We start from the raw sequence: 11,863 nt of genomic DNA, 5'->3' as shown, positions 1-11,863 counted from the left end.
CTTGTTTCTATGAACTGAGTTCGCCAATAATGTGAAGGATGCCAGTCTTTTTATCCTATTGTAGATTGCTTAGATCTCGATATGCCAAATGTAATCGCATGAAATATACAGTAAAAGCCAGTGTGATGTGTGTGGCTACAACTAGCCTGACAACCCGTCCTCATATAACATATCAAGGACGCACCATCTTATCAGATTAACCATTTGACTTACCAATGCAGTGTGGGAAGAAAGAAGTATTTGTCGGCGTTCTGGGAACGGGGGTCCCCAGACTTGCCTGCCTGCGGCCCACGGCATGGCTCCACTCGCGGCCTAGTATGGACCGTCTTCACCAGCAATCACTCAAGACCCTCGCGAGGAGCCAAGCCTCGCAAGGCCGACGACACGAGACCTCCTCGGGGGCGGCCTCACCAGGCTGCCTCGCGAGGGGTGGAGAGATCAAGGCAAGGCGAACCTCGTGAGGTTTGAATGACGTAAGCCATGACGACCGAGACCAGGCGGGCGCCAGCGCGCGCAGTGTCCTCGCTTCCTCTTTGGTGCTAAGGAGGCAAGCGCAGGCGAGGAGTACCAAGGCATCATGCAAAGGTTTCCATATCGGTGCAACAAGACCAAGACCAACAGGACGGCTGGACAGAGGTCACCGTGGAGCCCAAGACGGCGTCACCACAAGAGCCTTTGGCAGGCAAAGACCACCTTTAGTCCGGATAGCTTGTACTAGCTGTCCCCCTTCAAATTGGCTGTTGTGGCATCCCTTCCCGCTCAATATTTGGGAAGAGGACCAGGCCCTCTATAAATAGGACTAGCCACCACAGTAGGAGGGGACGGATCTCGAACTCATTCAGTTCATCCTCACTCCCACCAAGCACAAGAACACCTCGCCTCAGGAGGCTGTTCTTCCCCTTGTACTGTTCATCCTCAGCCCGGGAGGCAATTCACCACACCACACTGGAGTAGGGTATTACACCACAATGGTGGCCTGAATGTAAAGCCCATGATGCGGCTATATCTCCCACGTGTCGAGGCACGACTTAGAGGCATAACCGCATAGTGGTTTTGTCGCAAGAAGGGTCATCTTCACACAATCCCATGTAATGAACAAGAATGGGATAAAGAGTTGGCTTACAATCGCCACTTCACACAATACATAAATGTCATCATACATCATCCAAAAATACAATCATATAGACCGACTACGGTCAAAATCCAGATGAAAATAAGACAACCCCAAATGCTAGATCCCCGATCGTCCCAACTGGGCTCCACTACTGATCATCAGGAAAAGACACATAGTAACGACCACGTTCCTCGTCGAACTCCCACTTGAGATCGACGCCATCATCTGCACTGGCATCGTCGACACCTGCAACTGTTTTGGTAGAATCTGTGAGTCACGGGGACTCAGCAATCTCACACCCGCGAGATCAAGACTATTTAAGCTGGTAGGAAAGGAGGGTGCAAAGAGGTGGAGCTGCAGCGGCAAAAGCATATATGGTGGCTAACTTGTGCAAATGAGAGCGAGAAGAGAAGCAACGGAACGGACGTCATCTAGAAATGACCAAGAAGTGATCCTGAACACCAACTTACGTCATACATAACACAGACTGTGTTCACTTCCCGAACTCCGCCGAGAAGAGACCATCACGGTTACACACGCACTTGGTGTATTTTAATTGGGTCAAGTGACAAGTTATCTACAACCGGACATTAACAAATTCCCATCTGCCTCATAACCGCGGGCACGGCTTTTGAAAGATAATACCCTGCAGGGGTGTCCCAACTTAGCCCATCATAAGCTCTCACGGTCAACGAAGGATAAACCTTCTCCCGGAAAGACCCGATCAGTCTCGGAATCCCGGTTTACAAGACATCTCGACAATGGTAAAACAAGACCAGCAAAGCCGCCCGAATGTGCCGACAAATCCCGATAGGAGCTGCACATATCTCGTTCTCAGGGCACACCAGATTGTCCAAGCTTCCGATAGGCCAGACTAGAGTTGCCCCTGGTGGCCACCGGCGACTGACAGTTTGGACCAATACTAAGAGGAGCACTGGCCCGGGGGTTTAAAATAAAGATGACCCTCGGGCTCTAGAAAACCCGGGGGAAAAAGGTATAGGTCGCAAATGGTAAAACCAAGGTTGGGCCTTGCTGGAGGAGTTTTATTCAAGGCGAACTATCAAGGGGGTCCCATAAATCACCCGACCGCGTAAGGAATGCAAACTCAAGGAACATAATCCCGGTATAACAGTAACTAGGGCGGCAAGAGTGGAACAAAACACCAGGCATAAGGCCGAGCCTTCCACCCTTTACCAAAATATATAGATGCATTAATTAAATAAGAGATATTGTGATATCCCAACATATCCATGTTCCGACATGGAACAAACTTCAACTTCACCTGCAACTAGCAACGCTATAAGAGGGGCTGAGCCAAAAGCGGTAACATAGCCAAACAACGGTTTGCTAGGAAAGGATGGTTAGGGCTGACATGGCTAAAATGGGAGACATGAATATAGCAAGTGATAGGTAGCGGAGCATGGCAATAGAACGAACAACTAGCAAAGCAAAGATAGAAATGATTTCGAGGGGTGGTCATCTTGCCTGCAAGATTCTCAGAGTTGTCGAAGGCTTGATCCTCGTAAGCGTACTCGATAGGTTCCTCGTTCACGAACTCGTCTCCCAGCTCTACCCAAGACAAGAACACAAACAAACGGAACCACAATCAACAACGAGAAATGCACAAGCAACATGATGCAAAACATGTATGATATGCAAGATATGATATGCGATGCGTATGCGTGCTCCGGAAGAAAAATGATGAACATGGCAGTACCTTGGCAAACAAAGCATGCCACTGGAAAGATGAGATGATTTCGGTCGAAATCGATATAAAGATCACCGGAATCGGATGCACGGTTTGCAAATGGCAAGCAAAACAAGAATGACACTAATCTGCGATAAACAGCAAGATAGCACTTAAAATGCAACAAGTAACAATGCTACAGCACCCCAACATAGCAACAAAGCAGATGGCAGTAATCTACAGGAGATGCTTGACAAACGATGAACACTGAGCTACGGCTAATTCACAACATATCAAGCTCAAACAAGCATGGCAAAAGTGCAAAAGATTACAGGTTCACAGACTTAGTGAAAAACTGGACATGGCAGAAATCAGCATCAGGTAGCAATGTTTAGAGCACGAAATCAACATGCTACAGGATCTTAACATAGCAAAACAAGGCATGGTAGTGTTCTACTAAATGCACATGACAAAAGACCCTTAATTATCATAAGCCAAAAAGGACCAGAAGATATGATGACAAGCATTTAAACATAGCAAGTTTCGTTATCAGGTTTCAGACTTGGCAGAAAACAGAGCATGGCAGAAATGTTAATATGTAGGCCTCTTTGTGAGCTTTATGCACTCACTACAGAGCAATGCATGACAAACCAAGCATACCTACAGAAAGATGGCATCTTTATGAAGCTATCCATGGCAAGAACAATTGCATAGCATGTATGGATCAACTACAATAAGCTTGGCAAAAATGCATATCATGTTAAGAATCTGCCAGAAATATTTTATAGCAAAAGTAGAGCAAGATTGAGTCAAGCTATGGCACTCCATAATTGCAAACAATTGCAGGCACGGATCTGCTACTACTATAGCTACAAAACATCCTTACTAAACTTGGATCTCTCTGTAGCATCAAGTTTACATGGCAACAAAATTACAGCAGACAGACTTAGAGAAATCACCAAGTCCCTGAAAACAGAAATATTACGGGACCTACTTTGCATGCTTGTGCTAGTCACCACAGAGATCACAAAAATACATGGACTACACCACTGGAAAGATGGCATGGCATACTTCAAAACACATGTAGAGCTCATGCTCAAAAGATGCACAGAATAAATGATACAAATATGACAAATCTCCAAGTTCTGATAAGAACCAGAGAATAACAGCAACTAGCCCTCTTCCAACGAAGATTTGGGCATCAAGATGACCTTTAATGAACATGGTGCAATTGAACAAAATGAAGAGCATCACGAGATGAATATTTTGACATATTATACGCGCGAATCGGAGCTACGTGCACAGAGTTATCGCATCGGGAATAGGAGCACTTGCTGAGAAATATTTGAGACTTGGAAGAAAAAACGGGAGGGACGAAGTCAACGCGTACTGTAGCTCTGGATCGGGATCGCGCGCTCGAGCTCGAGCTCGAGGCCGACGGCGGCGAGGCAGGGTCCGGCGGGCCCGGCGCGGCGAGGGGAGGAGGCCGGCGGCGGGCACGGGCGGCGGAGGAGGGGCACCGGCGGCGAAGCAGGGGCCGGCGGGGCCCGGCGCGGCGATGGTGGCGGCGGTGGCCGGAGACGAGGGCGCCGGCGGCGCGTTGGCGGCGGCGGGCGCGAGGCGGCGGGGCAGGCGTGCGGCGGCGGGCGTGGGCCGCGGGGGCCGGGGTCGGGCCCGCGGGCCGGCGGGGTACGGCGGCGGCGGACGCTGACGTGGCGACGCGCGATTCGTCCGCCGGCGCGGGCGGACGATGTCCGGCGGCGCGAGGGATTTTTGCTAGGGTTAGACTGCGATTCCGTTTTTCGGGATGCCCACTTATTTATAGGTAGAGGGAGCTAGGAGGCTCCAAATGAGGTGCGGTTTTCGCCCACACGATCGTGATCGAACGACCTAGAGCATGGAAGAGAGTTCGGTGGGTTTTGGCCTGGTTTTGGAGGGGGTTTTTGCTGGACACTCAAATAGACTTTGCGGATGCCCGGTTAACCGTTGGAGTACCAAACGACCTCCGAATGGAACGAAACTTGACCGGTAGTCTCCGGGTGGTATATTAAGACCACTTGACAAGCCTCGGTCCATTCCGAGAAAGTTTGACACACGCACACGAAAGAAAACAAGAGGGGTGCACCGGAGGAGATAGGAGCGCCGGATTGGAAAACGGACAACGGGGAAAATGCTCGGATGCATGAGACGAACACGTATGCAAATGCATTGCACATGATGACATGATATGAAAATGCATGACATGAAAAAATACAAAACGAAAGACAAAACCCGACAACGGAGGGAAAAACATATCACATAGCCAGAAATGGCAAGAGTCGGAGTTACAAATATGGCAAGTTACATGCGGGGTGTTACAACACTCCACCACTACGAGAGGATCTCGTCCCGAGATCTAGGACTGAAAGAACTCCGGATATTCGGAACGGAGATGGTCCTCGCGTTCCCAGGTGGCTTCCCAGTCAGAATGGTTCGACCACTTCACTTTCAGGAATTTGATAGACTTGTTGCGAGTCTTGCGCTCAGTTTCTTCAAGAATAGCAACTGGGTGCTCATGATAAGACAAATCTTCTTGGAGGTCAATCTCTTCGAAGTCGATAGTGCGCTCAGGCGTCTTGAAGCACTTGCGGAGCTGTGACACGTGGAACACATCGTGCACGTTCACGAAGTTGGAAGGAAGCTCAAGTTGATAGGCGAGGTCGCCTCTTTTGCCAATGATCTTGAAAGGACCCACGTATCTAGGGGCAAGCTTCCCTTTGATACCGAAGCGACGAGTGCCTTTCATTGGAGAGACGCGGAGGTAGACATGGTCTCCGATCTCAAAAGCCAAATCACGATGCTTACTATCATAGTAGCTCTTCTGACGCGATTGCGCGGCTTTGAGATTATCACGGATGACTTTACACATTTCTTCAGCTTCAGTGATTAAGTCATTGCCAAGAAGTTGGCGTTCACCAGTCTCTGACCAATTGAGAGGAGTACGGCACTTTCTGCCATAGAGAATCTCGAATGGGGCCTTGCCCGAACTCGCTTGGAAGCTGTTGTTGTAGGAGAATTCAGCATAAGGGAGACAATCTTCCCATTTCATGCCAAAGGAAATGACACAAGCCCTGAGCATATCTTCAAGAATTTGATTGACTCGCTCGACTTGGCCACTAGTTTGAGGGTGGAAAGCTGTGCTGAAGCGAATGTTTGTGCCCATGGCCTTCTGGAAGGAGTCCCAGAACTTAGAGGTGAAGATGCTTCCACGATCTGAAGAAATCAATTGTGGAATGCCGTGCAAAGAGACAATTCTGGAGGTGTATAGCTCTGCCAGCTAAGCTGCTGTGATGGATTCTTTGATTGGAAGGAAATGAGCCACTTTAGAGAGCTTGTCAATGGCAACGAAGATAGCATCATTTCCGCGCTTGGACTTTGGAAATCCAGTCACGAAGTCCATTTCGATGTGATCAAACTTCCATTCTGGGATAGCAAGAGGTTGGAGGAGACCAGCTGGTCGTTGGTGTTCTGCTTTCACTCTTCGGCAGACATCACATTCATTCACGAATTGAGCAATTTCTCGCTTCATTCGAGTCCACCAATACGACTGCTTGAGGTCATGATACATCTTCGTACTTCCAGGATGAATGGAAAGGAGAGAATTGTGCGTCTCGTTCATTATGACTTTCCTTAGATCACCTTTAGGAACCACAATCCGGTCCTCGAAGAACAAAGTGTCTCTGTCATCAATGCGATAGCACTTGTATTTGGAGAGACCCTTGTCGATACCACGTTTCACCTTCTTCACCATGGCATCAAGGAGTTGTGCCTCACGAATTTGATCTTCCAAAGTAGGAGATACTATGAGGTTGGCAAGAATGCCTTGAGGAACAACTTGGAGATTCAGCTTGCGGAAAGCTTCACAAAGCTCCGGTTGGAAAGGCTTGAGGATTAAGCTGTTGCAATAAGCTTTCCTGCTTAAAGCATCTGCAATGACATTTGCTTTGCCTGGAGTATATTCGATACTCGGATTGTACTCTTGAATCATTTCGACCCATCGAGTCTGCCTGAGGTTGAGGTTGGGCTGAGTGAAGATATACTTGAGACTCTTGTGATCAGTGAAAATGTCCACTTGTCTTCCCAACAAGAGATGTCTCCACGTAATCAACGCATGGACAACTGCCGCCAACTCAAGATCGTGAGTGGGGTAGTTCTTCTCGTTGGGCTTCAACTGCCGAGAGGTATAGGCCACAACTTTCTTCTCTTGCATTAACACAGCACCGAGACCTTGGAGAGAAGCATCACAGAAAACTTCATACGGCTTGGATTCATCAGGAGGAGTCAAGACAGGAGCTGTGACTAGTTTCTCTTTGAGAGTGTTGAAAGCAATGTCACACTCAGGAGACCAGACATACTTCACATGCTTCTGTAGGAGGTTGGAAAGAGGTTTTGCAATCTTGGAAAAATTCTCAACGAATCTTCGGCAATAGCTTGCAAGACCCAGAAAACTTCGAAGCTGCTTGACATTTTGAGGAGGTTCCCAATCCAGAACTGCGGACACCTTCTCGGGGTTAACAGCGATGCCCTTGGCAGAGATGATGTCACCAAGGAAAAGAACTTCATCAAGCCAAAACTCACATTTGGATAACTTCGCATAGAATTGATACTCTCTGAGCTTGTCGAGCACCAATCGCAAATGTTTGGCATGATCTTGCTTATTCTTGGAGAAGACCAAGATATCATCGAGATACACCAAAACGAATTCATTGGTATAGGGGTTGAAGATGAAATTCATCATCCGAGAGAACACTGGAGGAGCATTGACAAGGCCGAAAGACACGACAGTATATTCATAAGAACCAAAGCTTGTTCTGAATGCTGTCTTGGGAATATCTTCTTCACGAATACGAATCTGATGATAACCCATACGAAGGTCAAGCTTCGAGAATACTTTAGCGCCTTTGAGTTTCTCAAATAGCTCATTGATGTTGGGAAGTGGATACTTGTTCTTGATTGTCTTCTTGTTCAATGGACGGTAGTCGACACAAAGTCGGTCCGTGCCATCCTTCTTCTTGACAAAAAGAACACCACAACCCCATGGAGAAGAACTCGGTCTGATCAAACCCAGACGCTCTTGTTCATCGAGCTGCTTCTTCAATTCCTTCAGCTCGTTTGGTCCAAGCTTGTATGGACGCTTGCAAACGGGTACAGTACCAGGCTCTAGTTCGATAACGAACTCAACTGGCCGGTGCGGAGGCATACCCGGAAGCTCTTCTGGAAAGACATCTTGATACTCGCAAACGACTGGAATTTGAGAGATGGCATCCAATTCGCCCTTCTCATTGAGAGAGAAAAACCGAATGGTTTCATCACGATCGGCAAAAATAATCACATCCTCAGACGAGTGTGTCAATTGAATTTCCCTGGCAGCACAATCAAGTTGAGCCTTGTGCTTAGAAAGCCAGTCCATCCCGAGAATAAGATCAATATCCGAGTCACCAAGAACAATTGGAGAAGACAGAAATTTATAGTCGCCCATCTTGATGGTAACATTCGGAACCATGGAACTTGCATTCATGCATTTGCCCGGAGAGACAACTGCTAACGGCCTAGGCAATCCTTGGAAATGCAATTCATGCTTGGATGCAAAAGGTCTTGATATGAAAGAAAGCGATGCACCAGTATCAAAAAGAACTTTTGCAGGAATATCATTAACATGAAGATTACCCATTATCACATCAGTAGATTCCTCCGCTTGAGCTGCATTCATCATGTTCACCTTTGCAAACTTTGGATTATGCTTGACCACTGCATTGCTGGAAGATCTGACAGGAGGAGGAGGAGGAAGACGCCTCTGGTTGAAGCACTTGTTAGCATAGTGACCTTTCTGCTGACATTTGTTGCAAGTCACCTCTCAGAGTGGACGGTGATAAGGAGCATTGGACTTTGGAGCTTGATTCTGAGACTTGTTCTGATAGCCAGAGTTGGAAGAGTTTGAAGAACCATGGACACCTTTGTTCTTTTGCTGATAAGGCTGACGAAACGGAGGAGGAGGAGGCAACCAGAACTTCTGTTGCTTAGCTGTCACAAGTGAGGAAGAAGAAGACTGAACTGCGTCTCTGACTCTCTTCTTAGAAGCCTCACACTTGAGCTGAGCAGCCTCTTGCTTCAGTGCCATATTGTAGAATTGATCAAACTGAGTAGGCTCAACAAGAACGAGAGCTAACTGCAGATCCTCTTTAAGGCCACCTCTGAAGTGATAGATCATGCTCTTCTCATCAGGAACGTCTTGTTTAGCGAAGCGAGCAAGTTTCTGAAACTGAATGTTGTATTGATACACAGACATGTTTCCTTGCTTGAGATTGCGGAACTCCTCACGCTTGCTCTCGACAACACTTTGTGGAATGTGGTGCGCTTTGAAGTCCCGACAAAAGTCAGTCCAAGTGATCACACGACCTCCTCTGGAATCTTTGTATTGTTGATACCAATCAGCAGCTTGGTCCTTAAGCTGGAAAGAAGCGAACTTGACAAAGTCCTCAGGCCTGACATTGCTACATTCAAAATGCTTGTTGATGTCCACGAGCCAATCATCGGCATCCGTGGCCTCGGCACAGTAGCTGAAAGACTTGGGCTAATTTGCAAGAAACTGGTTGAGAGTGGCAAAGTGAAACTGCTTGTTGCCTTGACCTTGATTGCCTTGATTGCCTTGCCCTTGACTACGTTCTTGCAAGAGTTGCAGAATCATCTGAGCATTGGCGTTGGTGGCTGCCATGATTGCCTGCCATGCCTCCGGAGGTGGAGGTGGTGGCGGAGGGTTCGCTTGACTCCCTTCAGCGCGATCCGGATTCTGACGCGTTGGCGGAGCCATCCTGAAGAGGGTGACATCCGTTAGCATCTTGATAGACAAATAGATAAGTAGAATCAACGGATAGAAATTGCAACATATAGTCTTGACAATAAACATTCGAACGAAGATGAACGAATGAATTCCGTAGTAAATCATCACCCTTCCATAAGTTGAGAAGCCACTTGAAAAAGATATGGAGTGAACATATGAATTCGAAGCAACTCGAATGCCACAATACAAAATAAAACAAGTATTGGCTTGCGGAATAAGCCGGAACAAACATATGATAGATATTTCGTCCGAAGTTTTCGCGGTGGGACCCACACGGGCTCAATCGTACAACACCATCATATACAAGGCTGTGCACATGACATACGAAGCGTCCCCGAGTCGGCAAAGCCATGGACTCTTTAAGACACAACGAGACCACTGTAAAATCAACCGTGGAAAGGCGGACCACTAGACGTCGAACCCCAATGTCATATCATGCGTCTGTCGGAAAGATATCCTAAGGCTACTTGAATTCCCACTTATAAACTCCCGAAACTTTCTGGTTATGCAATCTGGTGTAGGGGATACAGGGGACACAAAATATATCACCCAAACTAACAATCCCTAGATCCAGCTATATCCATCCGTCAACACATAACCAAGAAACCTTCGGAAATCGTTTACCTCAACCTTCGAAAAACATCCGTTATACAAGTTATGGCAATACTCCCGAACTCCCGCCCCAGTACTGGGTGGCGTCGAGGTGATCTCACCAACAACTGCATAAAAGAGATTTCGATGTTGGCGAAACTCAGTTATTCCAGAACTGCAACGATAAAATTGTGACGACAACACCTCGGAGCTCAACTCCCCGGGACACTGCCACAACCCCTAAATGACAGGAGGCACCAAGAACAATGTTCTCGTCACAAATCGATCGGAACGATTCCAAGATACCCGCGTGATCCTAAAATTTTTTTTAGTGAAATTTGAGGAGAGAATAGTCAAAACTTCTACATCAGGAGACCTCACCAGAGCGACGAAGGGACTGAGGAGTAAAAAGAATCGTACTCTCCGATATATATAATCCTAAGAATCAAATCATTTTTATTCTAGACTCAACAACGCCAGCGATTCGATCAAGCAGGGGGCTCCTAAGTCGGGGATGGCTCTGATTACCAACTTGTAACGCCCACGATGCGGCTATATCTCCCACGTGTCGAGGCACGACTTAGAGGCATAACCGCATAGTGGTTTTGTCGCAAGAAGGGTCATCTTCACACAATCCCATGTAATGAACAAGAATGGGATAAAGAGTTGGCTTACAATCGCCACTTCACACAATACATAAATGTCATCATACATCATCCAAAAATACAATCATATAGACCGACTACGGTCAAAATCCAGATGAAAATAAGACAACCCCAAATGCTAGATCCCCGATCGTCCCAACTGGGCTCCACTACTGATCATCAGGAAAAGACACATAGTAACAACCACGTTCCTCGTCGAACTCCCACTTGAGATCGACGCCATCATCTGCACTGGCATCGTCGACACCTGCAACTGTTTTGGTAGAATCTGTGAGTCACGGGGACTCAGCAATCTCACACCCGCGAGATCAAGACTATTTAAGCTGGTAGGAAAGGAGGGTGCAAAGAGGTGGAGCTGCAGCGGCAAAAGCATATATGGTGGCTAACTTGCGCAAATGAGAGCGAGAAGAGAAGCAACGAAACGGACGTCATCTAGCAATGACCAAGAAGTGATCCTGAACACCTACTTACGTCATACATAACACAGATCGTGTTCACTTCCCGAACTCCGCCGAGAAGAGACCATCACGGTTACACACGCACTTGGTGTATTTTAATTGGGTCAAGTGACAAGTTATCTACAACCGGACATTAACAAATTCCCATCTGCCTCATAACCGCGGGCACGGCTTTCGAAAGATAATACCCTGCAAGGGTGTCCCAACTTAGCCCATCATAAGCTCTCACGGTCAACGAAGGATAAACCTTCTCCCGGAAAGACCCGATCAGTCTCGGAATCCCGGTTTACAAGACATCTCGACAATGGTAAAACAAGACCAGCAAAGCCGCCCGAATGTGCCGACAAATCCCGATAGGAGCTGCACATATCTCGTTCTCAGGGCACACCGGATTGTCCAAGCTTCCGATAGGCCAGACCAGAGTTGCCCCTGGTGGCCACCGGCGACTGACAGTTTGGACCAATACTAAGC

This window comes from Aegilops tauschii, chromosome 4, assembly GCF_002575655.3.
Source record: "Aegilops tauschii subsp. strangulata cultivar AL8/78 chromosome 4, Aet v6.0, whole genome shotgun sequence".
Classification (NCBI taxonomy): Eukaryota; Viridiplantae; Streptophyta; class Magnoliopsida; order Poales; family Poaceae; genus Aegilops; species Aegilops tauschii.
Note: the sequence above shows the minus strand (reverse complement) of the source record.